Source organism: Podarcis vaucheri, assembly GCF_965113315.1.
Source record: "Podarcis vaucheri genome assembly, chromosome: 4".
Lineage (NCBI taxonomy): Eukaryota > Metazoa > Chordata > Lepidosauria > Squamata > Lacertidae > Podarcis > Podarcis vaucheri.
Window position 1 is genome coordinate 100,032,094 of NC_138762.1, and position 13,368 is coordinate 100,045,461.

Consider the following 13,368-nt stretch of genomic DNA (forward strand, 5'->3'; position numbering starts at 1 on the left):
GTATTCGGAGGAACCATCTACAAGAATTAGACATGGGTGTTAAAGGTCTCTCCAAATTCTCTACTCTATTTTTGAACAGAGAAATTGGGGGTATAATTTCTCCAGATTTCTTCAAGAGGAGAATAAATTGCCCAGCTAATGCTCAGAGGTGGGACTCACTATCAGCATTGACAGTGGTTTTTTCCTCCACCCACCCCTCCAGCCTAGTCCTTTTAAATGGGTGTCACCCCTCTACAAGGCTCAGTCCTAGCATTGTAGCCTTGTTCTCTGGTGAGGCACATGGGAGGAATAGTGGCACATACACACATACAATGGTGGAGAACATTTGGCGAAAATTCAGCAGAGTGGCCTACGCCTTTCAGGAGATGGGAACTGAAACAGCTAGGGATTGATTGAATCTCATTCCATCAACTCTGCTGAAAGGCCAGCTCTGTGGGAGACCTCCTTCCCCTGAACTGTGCCCAGCTGGTCATTGCAATAACTACCATTTAACTTTAAGAATTGGCGTCTGACTTTGCTTTTTTCTTCTCCCCATCCCTTTTTCCTTTTGTGTACTGTATTTTAGATGGCAAGCCTTCAGGCAGGGAGTGTGTTGTTCCAAATGATTGTATATAAGCTGCTCTGGGAGCTTTCTTTTTAGGCTGAGGAGCGGGTTTAAAATGTTTTTTTTAAAAAGAGAGACCAAATCTCAGGGAAAATTGTATTCTGATATGAACATATGAAGAGCCCAGCTGGACCAGACCAAAGACCCATTTAATCCATCTTCCTGCTCTCATCTCAACCAGATGCCTGTGGGAAGCCCAGAAGACTGACCTGAACACAACACCAACCTCCCCACTTGTGATTTCCAGCAACAGGAAATCAAAAGCATTCTGCTTCCAACATTGGAATTAGAACATAGCCATTGTCAGAGAGCAGGCTGATCAGGAGCTACTTTGTTCAGGAATGATGGGGGCCTCCCCCTCCCCCTGCTCCTGACCAGGATCCTGAAGCTGCCCAGGAGCAGTGGAGCAGTATAGATTTGGAGCAGTGGTTTGCAGAGGGACATAGTTCAGAAGATAACAGCTGGGCAGAACTGAGTGGGGAACAGTAGGAGAAGATGAACACGGAGAGAGAGAGAATTAACAGACTCCCTTTCATTGGAAAGTGTCCAACCAATCAGTCCAAGGTCAAGGAGAGCAGATAAGGTAGCTACACAGAAGGCCAAATGGTTGCGAGGTCAGGTTGCCAGACGAGGAAGTGATAGGGATGGCTTCGGGGGGAAGTGGGTGGAAACCTTAATTGGGAGCACCTTTCCCCCGAGAATGGAGTCTTTGTTCTTTTGCTGTGAACATTAAACATCTCTTTAACTGGTAAGAGACTATTTTCGCTTTGTTCTGCTTATCCATGGCCAAAGGAAGGGAGGAAGCCATTTTCCCAAAGCCTGACAGGCATGGATCCTCCATGCATTTGTCCAATCCTGTTTTAAAGTCATCCAAGTTAGTAGTGATTACTACTACTTGTGGAAGTTAATTCCATAGTTCAGCTATATGCTGTGTGATAAGCTTTGGCTCAGCTCTAACCAGAGGCATTTCTGTTGCAGCCTCATTGAAATGAATAGAATCTATGCATATGTTACCATGTTCTTGCACAGGTTTATTTCAATGGAGCTTGGGCAGGAGAACATCTCAGTGGACTCCATGCTAATGGTTCAGATTCATGTCTCCCAGTCTACAGTCCTTAATGGCGGCCCAAACCCACAATGTCACCTTGCCTTAGAAGAGGCACCTGTCAGCTGTTTCTTTTCCCCAATCTAACCAATGGACTTTCCATACCATTTTAACTTCAAACTCCCACAGGCTCTGTTCTAATACCAACAAACTTGAAAATCAAAGGTTTCTGGTTCATATCAGGAGGAGACTCCGAAGATTCTTTGTTGGAAATGAGGGGGCAGGGTGGGAGGACAACAATGGAATCCAATTAGGTGACTGTTTTTGAAATAGATTTTAATCATTGCCAAGCAGCAATGAGGCAAAACACAATCAAAGTCGCATCTGGAAATTAGATTGTGGTCAGGTTATTCTTAGCGGAATGTTTGAAAAGCAATTATCGGTTCTTAAAGCAGAAATAGATGAACTGGTGCAAAGCTTGAATGACCAACTGGCACAGAACCAGACATTATTGTTTTGAGATATAGATATATATAAACCCTCTGCTCTCTGTGGGAAAATATAGTTGCCACAACACCAAGGAACATATAGTTCAAGTTAGGTTATGAGAAAGAGGCTTCTCTATCTCTGTGGCCCTTGACAATAATCTCAGTTGATACTGTGCCATGTTATTTTGCCTGTGTGTGACTAGGAATGAGCTAATCAGCTAACTCAGATGATAATGGAAACGCTATAGAGTCATACAACAGGCAACAAGGTTCAAATAGCTCCTTGAAGAATTAGTCATTTTAATAACTTTTGAGGTGAGTTGGTATGATAGATGCTTGAGAAATCTGTGCAGCAACCCATTCCATAGTAAACTTGCCCAATCTGCAGCTCCTGGAATAAAGTGTAGATCAGAATATGGTACCTTCCAGAAACTGTACTCCTGTTAGGCATGTTACTTTAAACCTCGCTAATTCACGCTTCCTGAAACAGTTTGTGAACCCAAATCCAGGTATGCTTTGAAATGCACGCAATTCTGCAAATTTTGTGCTGCACTTTCCCGACCAAAATAAGTGTGTAGAAATGCAGGTCTTATAGGAAAGCATGCATGAAGATGCATGTATATACCAGGAGACATGTGAGTAGCTGGCAGAATTGCGACAGAAATGTACCTCGAGGGAGAAGTGCACACTACAATGCTGATGAATTTTCACGAGTACATTAAAAGAAGAGGAACACAGATATGTAAATGTGGCAAACTGGACTTGAGATTGGAAAAAATGTAAAGTTCTGAGATTGACACATCCATCCACCCTTTGAATTCGTCCATCCTTAACTCTTGTCAAAATGGAGGGAGGTAGTCTGAAGGCTGCCTTCATTCTTCCCCTTTAAAAACCATTTCTTCTTCTTCTTCTTCTTCTTCTTCTTCTTCTTCTTCTTCTTCTATTATTGTTACTGTTGTTGTTGTTGTTATCGTTATCATTATCATCATTATTATTAATTCTAGGCATAGAGTGTAAGCTGAAAATGTGTCTGAATGTCCCTGGAAGTAGTGGCACATGAAGACATGCTGTTCCTGCCACGTGCATTGTACAAGAAAACTATGGTTGTCCCCATATATTGATGGAGGCAGATATGCTTTCCCCATACAATGACCCCAGTAGCCTTCAAGTGACAACATATGAGGAAAATGTGGCTACTCTCTTTGGTGTATGACAGCAGCCATCTTTCTTTGCCATGCAATGGCTGTGGAAAGGACAGCACATCGTAACACACTACCACTTCTAGATACATTTTAGGACATGTTTCAAATCCCTGCAGCAGACACTTTCCTTCACAGCCACTCCAAGTGGCTGGAAATTCTTAGAGACCGAGCGAGAGAGGAAAATTGTAAGTACTATTTGAAACGACTTCATATGAGTAGAAAATGAGACGGAACAGACTTTCAGACGGACGAATTGTGAGGGTGGCAGTGGGATGTTTTGCTTTAGCTGCAGAAACCTCTCCGGCCACCCCAATACCTATATCTGTTGACAGAGCAATGTGTGCGGGCAAGGTTGGAGGAGCCATCAAATACAAAGACCTGCCAGTCATATGCTTGTCCAACAACAAATGGCAGGGAGGGCAACTCCAGGGCTGGCACCTTCCTTCTGCCTATTGTGGGAGTGTGTTGGGAGAATGGAAAGACATTGCATATGGTAGCCCCAAAGTCTCTCCTGATACGCATATGGCATGGCTCCTTTTTATTTTTTTATTTTGCTGCTACTGCTGTCAGAGCAATGGGGCCAAAAGCACAACAAGGATGATTGTAAAAGCTAAATGCCTTGAACCTATAAACTAGTTATGTTTCAGCTGTAGTCATCCAACAGGAGGAGTTTGAGTTTGGTGCCTTGTCCATTTTTAAAGAAGAGCTACAAAGAAGATCGATATCCCACTTGCAGCTAGAGAGCAGCTACAGACTTGTTGGAAGTGGCTATGGGCTCTAAGTAAGATTTAGGAGATACTGTATGCACTCTGAGTACATATTTCAGAAGTGTCCAAGAACTGTTCTGGAAAGCCAATTACATTACATAGCAGCAAGGCTTCCAGACAGGTTTACTACCTCTGCCCCTATTAATTGCTTACCTTTGATAAAAGTGCACAGAAGATACTTTTTGCTACGTCAGTTCCATGACACACAACAGACCTTGTTTGGCACCCAAACAAAAATACATGATGGAGCCCGTACATCTAAATTTTAATTTTAGCTCCACATTACCTGATGGAAACACTGATTGCAATGTTATCACTACAGACTACAGAGGTGAGGAGACCATGGATTCAAAGGCTGGGTATAGTCTTTGGGACTTCCTTGCTGCTCACCAACCCCACAGCAATTAATCTTCTCCTCCCCATGCACTGCAACCCCACTGAAATTCACACACACACACACAATGATTAAGGTAGAAAGCATCCCTCTATGGGTGGCAAAGAAAGGCTGTTCCATTGTGCTAATTGCTGTGTGGGTAGAAGACCTTTGTGGAGATTCAAGAGGTAAGAAAGGGATATTGTTTCCATTAAAATCACACATAATCCAGCATTCAAGCTTAAAAAAAGAAGGTGAAATGTTTTCCCACACACACCTTATTGCTATGTGTATCTGAATGTGGCCCTGGTCTGGTGTGTTGTATGCATGTGAGTGTATGTGTTTGGTGGGGTGTGTACTGTATGCCAGTTCTTGACAAGGCTGCTTTTATTTGGTTCTTCCAGCCAGTGGCATGTGACCCCGTAAGGCTGGCCATGTGGGAATGTGTCCTTCAGGGTGAAAGAGATTCTCCATTCCATATATCTTGCCAGGAGAGAGAGAGAAACATGCTTAAGTTACAAGACAAATGTAGCTGTGAAGAGAATGTGTCATCACGCAGCTCCAAGTTAGTATAATTTCTCCCTTGGGAGCTTTCATTACAAAGCAGAAAGAAACAATCCCAAGAATGATAGGTGCCTTCAGACTGGTGTTTACTTGATATATTTGAAGTTTATGTGGGGGAAATAATTCACTGAGAATCTATTTAGAATTTTTGCTCTGACTCAAGGGACTCCAAATTTATTTCACTGAGTATGAAAATGTAAACATCTATTTGATGATGGACAGCACTAATCCATTTTAGGAGCTTTTAAACCATCTACAAGAATGTTTACAAGGCTTCAAGATTTCAGTCTCAGTTTATCTGTCAGATAATGTTGGTACACTGTTGGCCAAGCATCTGGTAGCTGAGGCTCATATTTCTCTGAAAATAAAGTTTTGCGTCCACATGAAAATTGGAAGCATACTTCGATCATTCTCCCAAAATATTTATTTTTAGAGTATGTTAGCATAAGAAGCATTTCTCCTTGGGAGCACCCCATTCTGTGTTTCTGCATGAATCACACTTCTTTGTGTATAGGGAGAGGCGATCAGTGATTCATGCAGAGACATAGCTGGACGCCTCCTCTGTGAATAATTTTGTACCTCTCCATCAAGAGTGAGTAAATGAACCAGTCATACTGCCCAGGACAGAAATGGTGGCAAGCTTATCTCACTCACCCACGTAAGGTGAATTATAGGGAATAAGGAATGGATGCCATTTAAGGTACTCTCTCATCATTTCCTGCATTTCTCTCATGAATGCTAGCATGACTCTGGCACACAGTTTGGGAATTATTTTGTTAAAAGACTATGCATCAGACTATTGAACATTCATCTCATTCCACACAGACCATATCCTCATTATTTATTATTATTTTTTTGAAACTGAACTAGTCATAGTGGTTGTCAGCCAAAATATTTTGGGGACATTTTGTTGTATTTCATTGGGGAGGGAACCACACACATCTTGAGGAGTTTCCTCAGAAATTCAAGCCTAGGTTTACGACCGACAACCACAAGAAGCATTTATGCCTTTCTTTAAAAAAGCATTTATGAGTTCTTCCATTAATGAACACCTCTCCAGTTCTATTTTGGGAACTTGACAAGAGTGTGACCAGGATTGTGACTTCTTCTTCTTCTTCTTCTTCTTCTTCTTCTTCTTCTTCTTCTTCTTCTTCTCCTCCTTCTCCTCCTCCTCCTCCTCCTTCTCCTTCTCCTTCTCCTTCTCCTTCTCCTTCTCCTTCTCCTTCTCCTTCTCCTTCTCCTTCTCCTTCTCCTTCTTCTGTATGGGGGAAGGAACACCATGCTACCTTATAGCATTGCTTTAGGAGTTACTGAGATAACATGCATAAGCAATGCAAAACATTATAGCGTGATGGACAGGAACTGGAGAAAGACATGGAATCATAGAGCTGGAGAGGACCTCAAAGTTCATCTAGCCCAATGCAGGAAATTCACCACTGAAGCAACCCTGATAACCGGTCATTCAGCCTTTACTTAAAAACGTCTCATGATGGAGAGTCCGCCAGCTTCAGAGACAGTCTATTCCACTGTTGAACAGCTTGCACCATCATGTAGTTCTCCTGAATGTTTGATCTAAAGCCCTTTTATTCTAATTTGAATGCATTGGTTCAATACTTGGGGGTATGGGGTGTTAGGGGAGGGGCAACATGCTGTGCTCTGGGGTAGTTTGTCCACCTTTGGTCCCCACCTTGCACCCAGCTCTCACCTGTGGCTCCTAGAAGCTGTCAGCAAGTGACAGTGGCCACACCCCAGGAAACAGCTTCAACTGGCTGGCTAAAAGTGAGGGTAGCAAATGGGTGTCAAACTTCACTTAGGGACTTCCCTTGCATGTGAAAACAGGCTCTGGTGGAAATTCATTAGTTCTGGCCCAGGTCTTGATTCTGTCAAGATAATATGGGTCCTGCTTCTGTCCTCTAATGTATTAGCCATCCCACCTGTTTTTGCATCATCTGCAAATTTTATGAGCATCCACTTTTTCACCCAAGTCATTTATAATGATGTTGGTGGTGCCTTCATTACTTATATTTAGGTGCCAGGCAAAAGTATTCCTCTTCTCCCAAGCCTTTAGCTAGGAGAAGAGGAATGCTTTCGCCTAGCACCTAACTAGTATAGCTTTTGTTTGTTACTGTGTTGAGAATTTTTATGTTTTTTAAATTGTAAACCACCCTGTGATCTTCAGAGGAAGGGTAGTATGAAAATTAATAATAAAAATGCTAGAACATTAGCAGTGGCCTGTAGGAATGAAAAATCACGGGAGACGAGAGAGGCAGGTGCAACATGAGGCATCTGTCAGGGCGGGCCCTGGGAGCCTATTTTATTGAATATTGCAAGCATATTGCAAGTCTTTGTTGGTGGTTGCAAGAACCAATGATCCCTATATTCTGAACGAAATGCTTGTTTAACCTGGAGGTAGGCTGTCTGAATTGTGTATTGCTTTGTAACGATTTGTTGGGTCTCTGGACTGTAATAAAGGTTGTTGTTGTTGATGATGATGATGATAATGATAATAATAATAATAATAATAATAATAATAATAATGCAGTCAACCAATAAATAAACCAGCAGACACTGAGCCAGTTGCTATCTCACAGAACTGTTGGAAGCCACAGTAGAAAACCAGCAGGATACAAATGTGATTTATTGATAGGCATGTATGTATGTATTTACATAAGATAGTAGATGCTAATTTTTAGCTCTCTCTCTCTCTTTGTGTTTGTGTACACTCCCCAGAGTGACAACAAGTGGAAGTGATGGGGTGTGTTTCTGCTGCCCATTGTCTACTGGCTTGAATGTCGCAGAGGAATGTAATTTATTGAGCTCTGCAATGCTGCAAGCCGTCTCAAGAGAGAGATTTTATATTTAAAAATGAAGGCTGTAAAGCAAGGGGAGCAGATGTTCATCTCGCTTTGCTCGTGGGAATTCTGATTGCTGCACTGGTTTGCATTCTCTGATGAGTGGGAGCGTTAACTGCTGGGCTTTTCTTTTATTGCTGTTGCAGAATTTCCACCTCCAGCACTTTCAGATCTCAGGTGCTTACTGCGTAGAGAATTCTTCTATACCGCTGGGAAACAAGTTCTGACTCAGAAAGGGCACCACTGCAGTCAGGGAGCCAGAACAAATGAGTGCTACTTTTCTGCAGAATTAGCTAAAGGCTACATTTGATATGTACAAGCAGGTAACTTTACGAGGTTTCTTTTTAAAAAAGATACGTCCCGCGGGGATTCCCCCCACCCATCCATTCCATCACGTTTTCAACATCAGTCAGCCAGGGAAAGCTTGCTTTATAGACTCCATGCACCTTGCTCACATTTTGAGCATCAGTCAGAAGACAAGAAGAAAAACCCCACCAATCATCGGCTGCAACGAACAGCAAATCTGCAGGGCAATTTGTACAGCCAGCCTTGAATTGATTCTTCCAGTTAAAATCGTTACCAGCTAATGCCTCAGATAGTTTAAGGGGCTGCATTGTGTTAACAAAGTTCATATAATACCCTTCCTTCCTCCCTCCCTCCCTCCCTCCCTCCCTCCCTCCCCCTTCCTTCCTTCCTTCCTTCCTTCCTTCCTTCCCTCCCACAGGAACACTTCCTTTTTTATAATATTTTTTATTAATTTTAACATATAAATTATAAAATGTACCACAAAACTTATCACTTATACAATCTTTTTAGACTTCCATCAGCACCTCTGATGATCCACCATTTTAACCACTTCTTATGCATTTCTTAACTTTATATTGCCTTTACATCTCTTAACAAAGCATCCTCCCCCTTGTCCATTTTTACAATACTTCTAATAATACTCCTCACAAAACTTCTTGCAACCCTACAAACGTCATCTGTTCTTCACAATTACTTTTCAAATAGTCCGTAAATTTACTCCAGTCTTCCGTGAATTTCTGGTCTCGCCGGTTTCGAATCCTTCCTGTTAGTTTATCTAATTCTGCATAGTCCATTAACTTCATCCTCCATTCTACAATTGTCAGTAACTCTTCTTGCTTCCATTTTTGGGCCAATCATATTCTTGCTGCTGTTATTGCATATAAAAAGAGCTTACTCTTTTTATATTCCTTTCTATTTATGTCACTCCCCACAATGCCCAATAAAAATGCTTCTGGTTTCTTTATAAATGTATAGTTCAACATTTTTTTCAACTCATTATATATCATCTCCCAGAAGCATTTCACCCCCACAGGAACACTTCCAACCTCCCTTGGGAATGTGCAGGAAGGTAGAATGTGCACAAACTGAATAACATCGGGAGATGCTGCATGTGATGCAGGCATGTATAATCAGCAATGAGTATCTGCAAATGCAGATTATTCAGAGATGTTTCACACACGTGCACAGTTAATATGTGCAGGCTCTGTATTAATAGTCTCTAGGCAGTCTGCAAGCCCCACAGATAATGCATGCATTGGACAGCCAACCCTAACAGACATTGTACAGTGGTGCCCCGCAAGACGAATGCCTCGCAAGACGGAAAACTCACTAGACGAAAGAGTTTTCCGTTTTGGAGATGCTTCGCAAAACGAATCTCTTATGGGCTTGCTTCGCAAGACGAAAATGTCTTGCGAATTCCTGCTGGTTTTTTTTCCTTCCCCCCCTTTTTCTAAGCCGCTAAACCGCTTATCAGCTGATCCAATAAGCCAATAAGCCGCTAAAAGCCGCTAATAGTGCTAATAGCGCTAATCCGCTAATCCGTCAATGGTCTTGCTTCGCATGACGAAAAAACCGCTAGACGAAGAGAATCACAGAACGGATTCTTTTCGTCTTGCGAGGCACCGCTGTACACCTGTGGTCTTTCTCCTAGACTGTAGACTGTCTACAGATGAAGGGCAGTTGAATGAATGAATGAATGATAACTGACTGACTTCATTTAGAGACTATGCATGGGGTATGTGTTCATAATATATCAGTTTGAGTGTATTTGTGAATTTGCTGGATTATCACTAACAACAACGTTTACACCCGTGTTTAAACATGCATGATCTTCATTAGAAGCAAACTGTAATATAACATGATAACTTGCCTGCATGAACAGGCCATCCCAGATATAACTGGGCAGGCAGAACTTTCATAGTGGAATTCATAGTGTATAAAGCCCTAAATGACATAGGATCCAAATTTCTGAAAGATGGCCTCCTTCCCTACTGACATTTCTGGGTGTTAAGGTCAACAAAGGTGGTTCCACCTCCATCAGATGTTTGAAGTGGTGCATCAGGGGAGCCCCATTCTCTGGCAGCCCCTGAGTTGCAGGGGATTGGACTAGATGATCCTCAGGGTCCCTTCAAACTCTGTGGTTCTAAGTTGTGTAAGTCCCTCCCCACAGAGGCACATTTGGCTTCTTCATTATACAGCTTTTTATTGTAAGTTATTAAACTGTTTTTAAGTCTGAATTTCAGAATGCTGTAACTTGCTCTGGGACCTGCTGGTGAAGGACAGGTAGTAGTAGTAGTAGTAGTAGTAGTAGTAGTAGTAGTAGTAATAGTAATAGTAATAGTAATATATCACTACATCACCTCAACTATTCTGCTTTTTAGTGGAGTTGGTTCACACCTTAAGCCACCAGTCATCTTGAGCCACTGGGCTCAAGAAATAAAGTAAAGGTAAAGGGACCCCTGACCATTAGGTCCAGTTGTGGCCGACTCTAGGGTTGCGGCGCTCATCTCGCTTTATTGGCCGAGGGAGCCGGCGTACGGCTTCCGGGTCATGTGGCTAGCATGACTAAGACACTTCTGGTGAACCAGAGCAGCGCATGGAAACGCCATTTACCTTCCCACCAGAGTGGTACCTATTTATCTACTTGCACTTTGACATGCTTTTGAACTGCTAGGTTGGCAGGAGCTGGGACTGAGCAACGGAAGCTCACCCCATCGCGGGGATTCGAACCGCTGACCTTCTGATCGGCAAGTCCTAGGGTCTGTGATTTAACCCACAGCGCCACCTGCGTCCCTGGCTCAAGAAATAGACCTGATAAATGCAATATCATGGAGAAACTGTGTAAGTCAGGACTCAGTCGCAAGCCTCCCTCTGTGTCGGATTATTTCAGTCAGGATAACTTGGTTCCCTAGATTATGCACTGTTGCATTTTTAACTACTGACTATTGCTCTATTAACTTTTCCTGAAGAATTATCCACAGCATGTTTATCCACCACGGAGTGATTTCTGCCACAATTCCCACGAGGGATTCCTGAGGCCTTGTGCCAGGGAGGGAACGGTGTGCCAGTGATCGCAGAGCCCTGTGGAGATTCTGATGCCAGCTCGTTGCTATGCAATTCCTTCAGCAGAACTATTCCCACAACATGTTTTTATAAGAATCCATCATGGGAACTGTGCCTGGAATTTCATGGGTGGGTGCTTACATAATACCCTTCCGTTGCTATTTCCATGAAGGGCTGGGACCTCAGCAACCCTAGAAATAGTCCTCAGAAACAAATTCATTTCACATCTCAGCTACGTCATGAGCTGTTGAGATTAACTCTCGAAAGTGCCTGTCTCTCAAACCCAGCCTGTCATCTGTCATATGGCAATAATAATTACCCCAGGGGTAGACAACATAGTGTGCAACGTATGCCGTGGGACCACACTTCTCACTAACTATTGGGCATCCTGGCTGGGGCTCATGGGACTTGTAGTCAGACAACTGTTCGCAGGTGCTGAATTGCAGGACGGGATAAGATAGGCATGAACTGGCTGCTCAGGGTCTCTGGAATTACGTATACAGTGGCACCTTGGTTCTCAAACTTAATCCATTCAGGAAGTCCATTCCAAAACCAAAGCGTTCCAAAACCAAGGCACACTTTTCCATAGAAAGTAATGCAAAACGGATTAAGCCATTCCAGACATTTAAAAACAACCCCTAAAATAGCAATTTAACATGAATTTTGCTATCTAACGAGACCATTGATCCATAAAATGAAAGCAATACTCAATGTACTGTACTATAAATAAGGCAGTATTGTGTGATGATAAAAATTAAAATTACAATTTTGTCTTACCTGCACTGATGATAGTCATTGTTTGGATGGGGGCTTTTATCTATTTCTGCAGTCAATCAATCAGTAGCTGAGCTGGGTTCCACACAGTCACAAAAACAAATGAACCGAAAAAGCCTCAAAAACAAATATGCAAAATAAATAACAAAAACAAAAGCACCAAACTTAATCCATTCCGGAAGTCCGTTTGACTTCCGAAATGTTCAAAAATAAAGCTGCAGCTTCTGATTGGTGCAGGCATCCCAGAAACAATAGCCAACAGCTGCATCGGATGTTCGGCTTCTGAAAAACATTCGAAAACCGGAACACTTACTTCTGGGTTTTTGGCGTTTGGGAACCAAAGTGTTTGAGAACCAAGGCACCACTGTACTCTATTGCTGCAGACATTTCCTTGGATGTTTGTCATTATTTAATTTGTTGCAATTGACAGGGGTAATTTTGTTTTACTGTTTGCTGATTTTTAAGCATGTTTTCTTGTTAACACTATATGTGGAATGGATTCTCAGATTTTGTTAATTGTTTTGTGTTGTCATAAAATGACAATGTGCTTTAGATTGTCTGTTTTGTCCTTTCTCTGAGTTGCAACCCTTCCTTAATAGAGGAATGTAGAAAGGATGAATGCAAATTAATAATGAAATGACCATTTGATGCAATAAATAATTCTGCTGAATTACATGAGTGACAGGATAAAGACACAACACAGAGAGACATGCCCCTGCTCCAAGCATGCTTCCTAGAAAGTTGCGGAGCAATTCTATGTGCTAGAAGCTGACATAGAGCTAGCTACTCTAAGTCAAGTCAGTGTAAAGTTACATGAGACCCAAATGCCTTTCAGAAGCAAGGTTGCTGCTCTGCCTAAGCCTGGGAGGGGAAACAAGCTCTTAAAATAGTGCTGTGCTGGGTTGCCAATTTGGCTCAGCTAGCTGATCCCCAAATGAGCAGGAATTATTAAATTATGCTGTCACAATGTCAGCTGAGCTGAGGTTGGGGACTTTAAGCTGGCTGAGCCAGAGATACACGGCATATTAAACTGCTCATCCTGTTGGATCTGGGCATAGGATTCCACCTAAGTGCCACTGAATTAAATTTACTGAAGCAAATTTTATTTTGATAAAATATTGTTCTCTGTGTTCCTGGTTTTTATTTGATGTTTTCATCTGATTTTTTAAATTTATTTTAAAAATGCTATAAGCTGCCTTTAAACTCATCTGCCGGAAAAGCAGTCTATTAATACTTTAAAAATAAGTGTACACAAGATTGCAAGCACAATGGGTCACTTGAATCATAGAATCATAGAGTTGGAATACACCACAAGGGCCATCGAGTCCAA

At 42.2% G+C, this 13,368-nt stretch overlaps 1 long non-coding RNA gene across 1 annotated transcript; it reads left to right on the forward strand.

The window, feature by feature from the left end:
- The first annotated feature begins 936 nt into the window (after positions 1-936).
- Positions 937-9,017, forward strand: LOC309531276. The gene is made up of 3 exons (XR_014219189.1): positions 937-1,187; positions 2,341-2,452; positions 8,042-9,017. It is a non-coding gene; the product is annotated as an uncharacterized lncRNA (long non-coding RNA).
- The last annotated feature ends 4,351 nt before the right edge of the window (positions 9,018-13,368 follow it).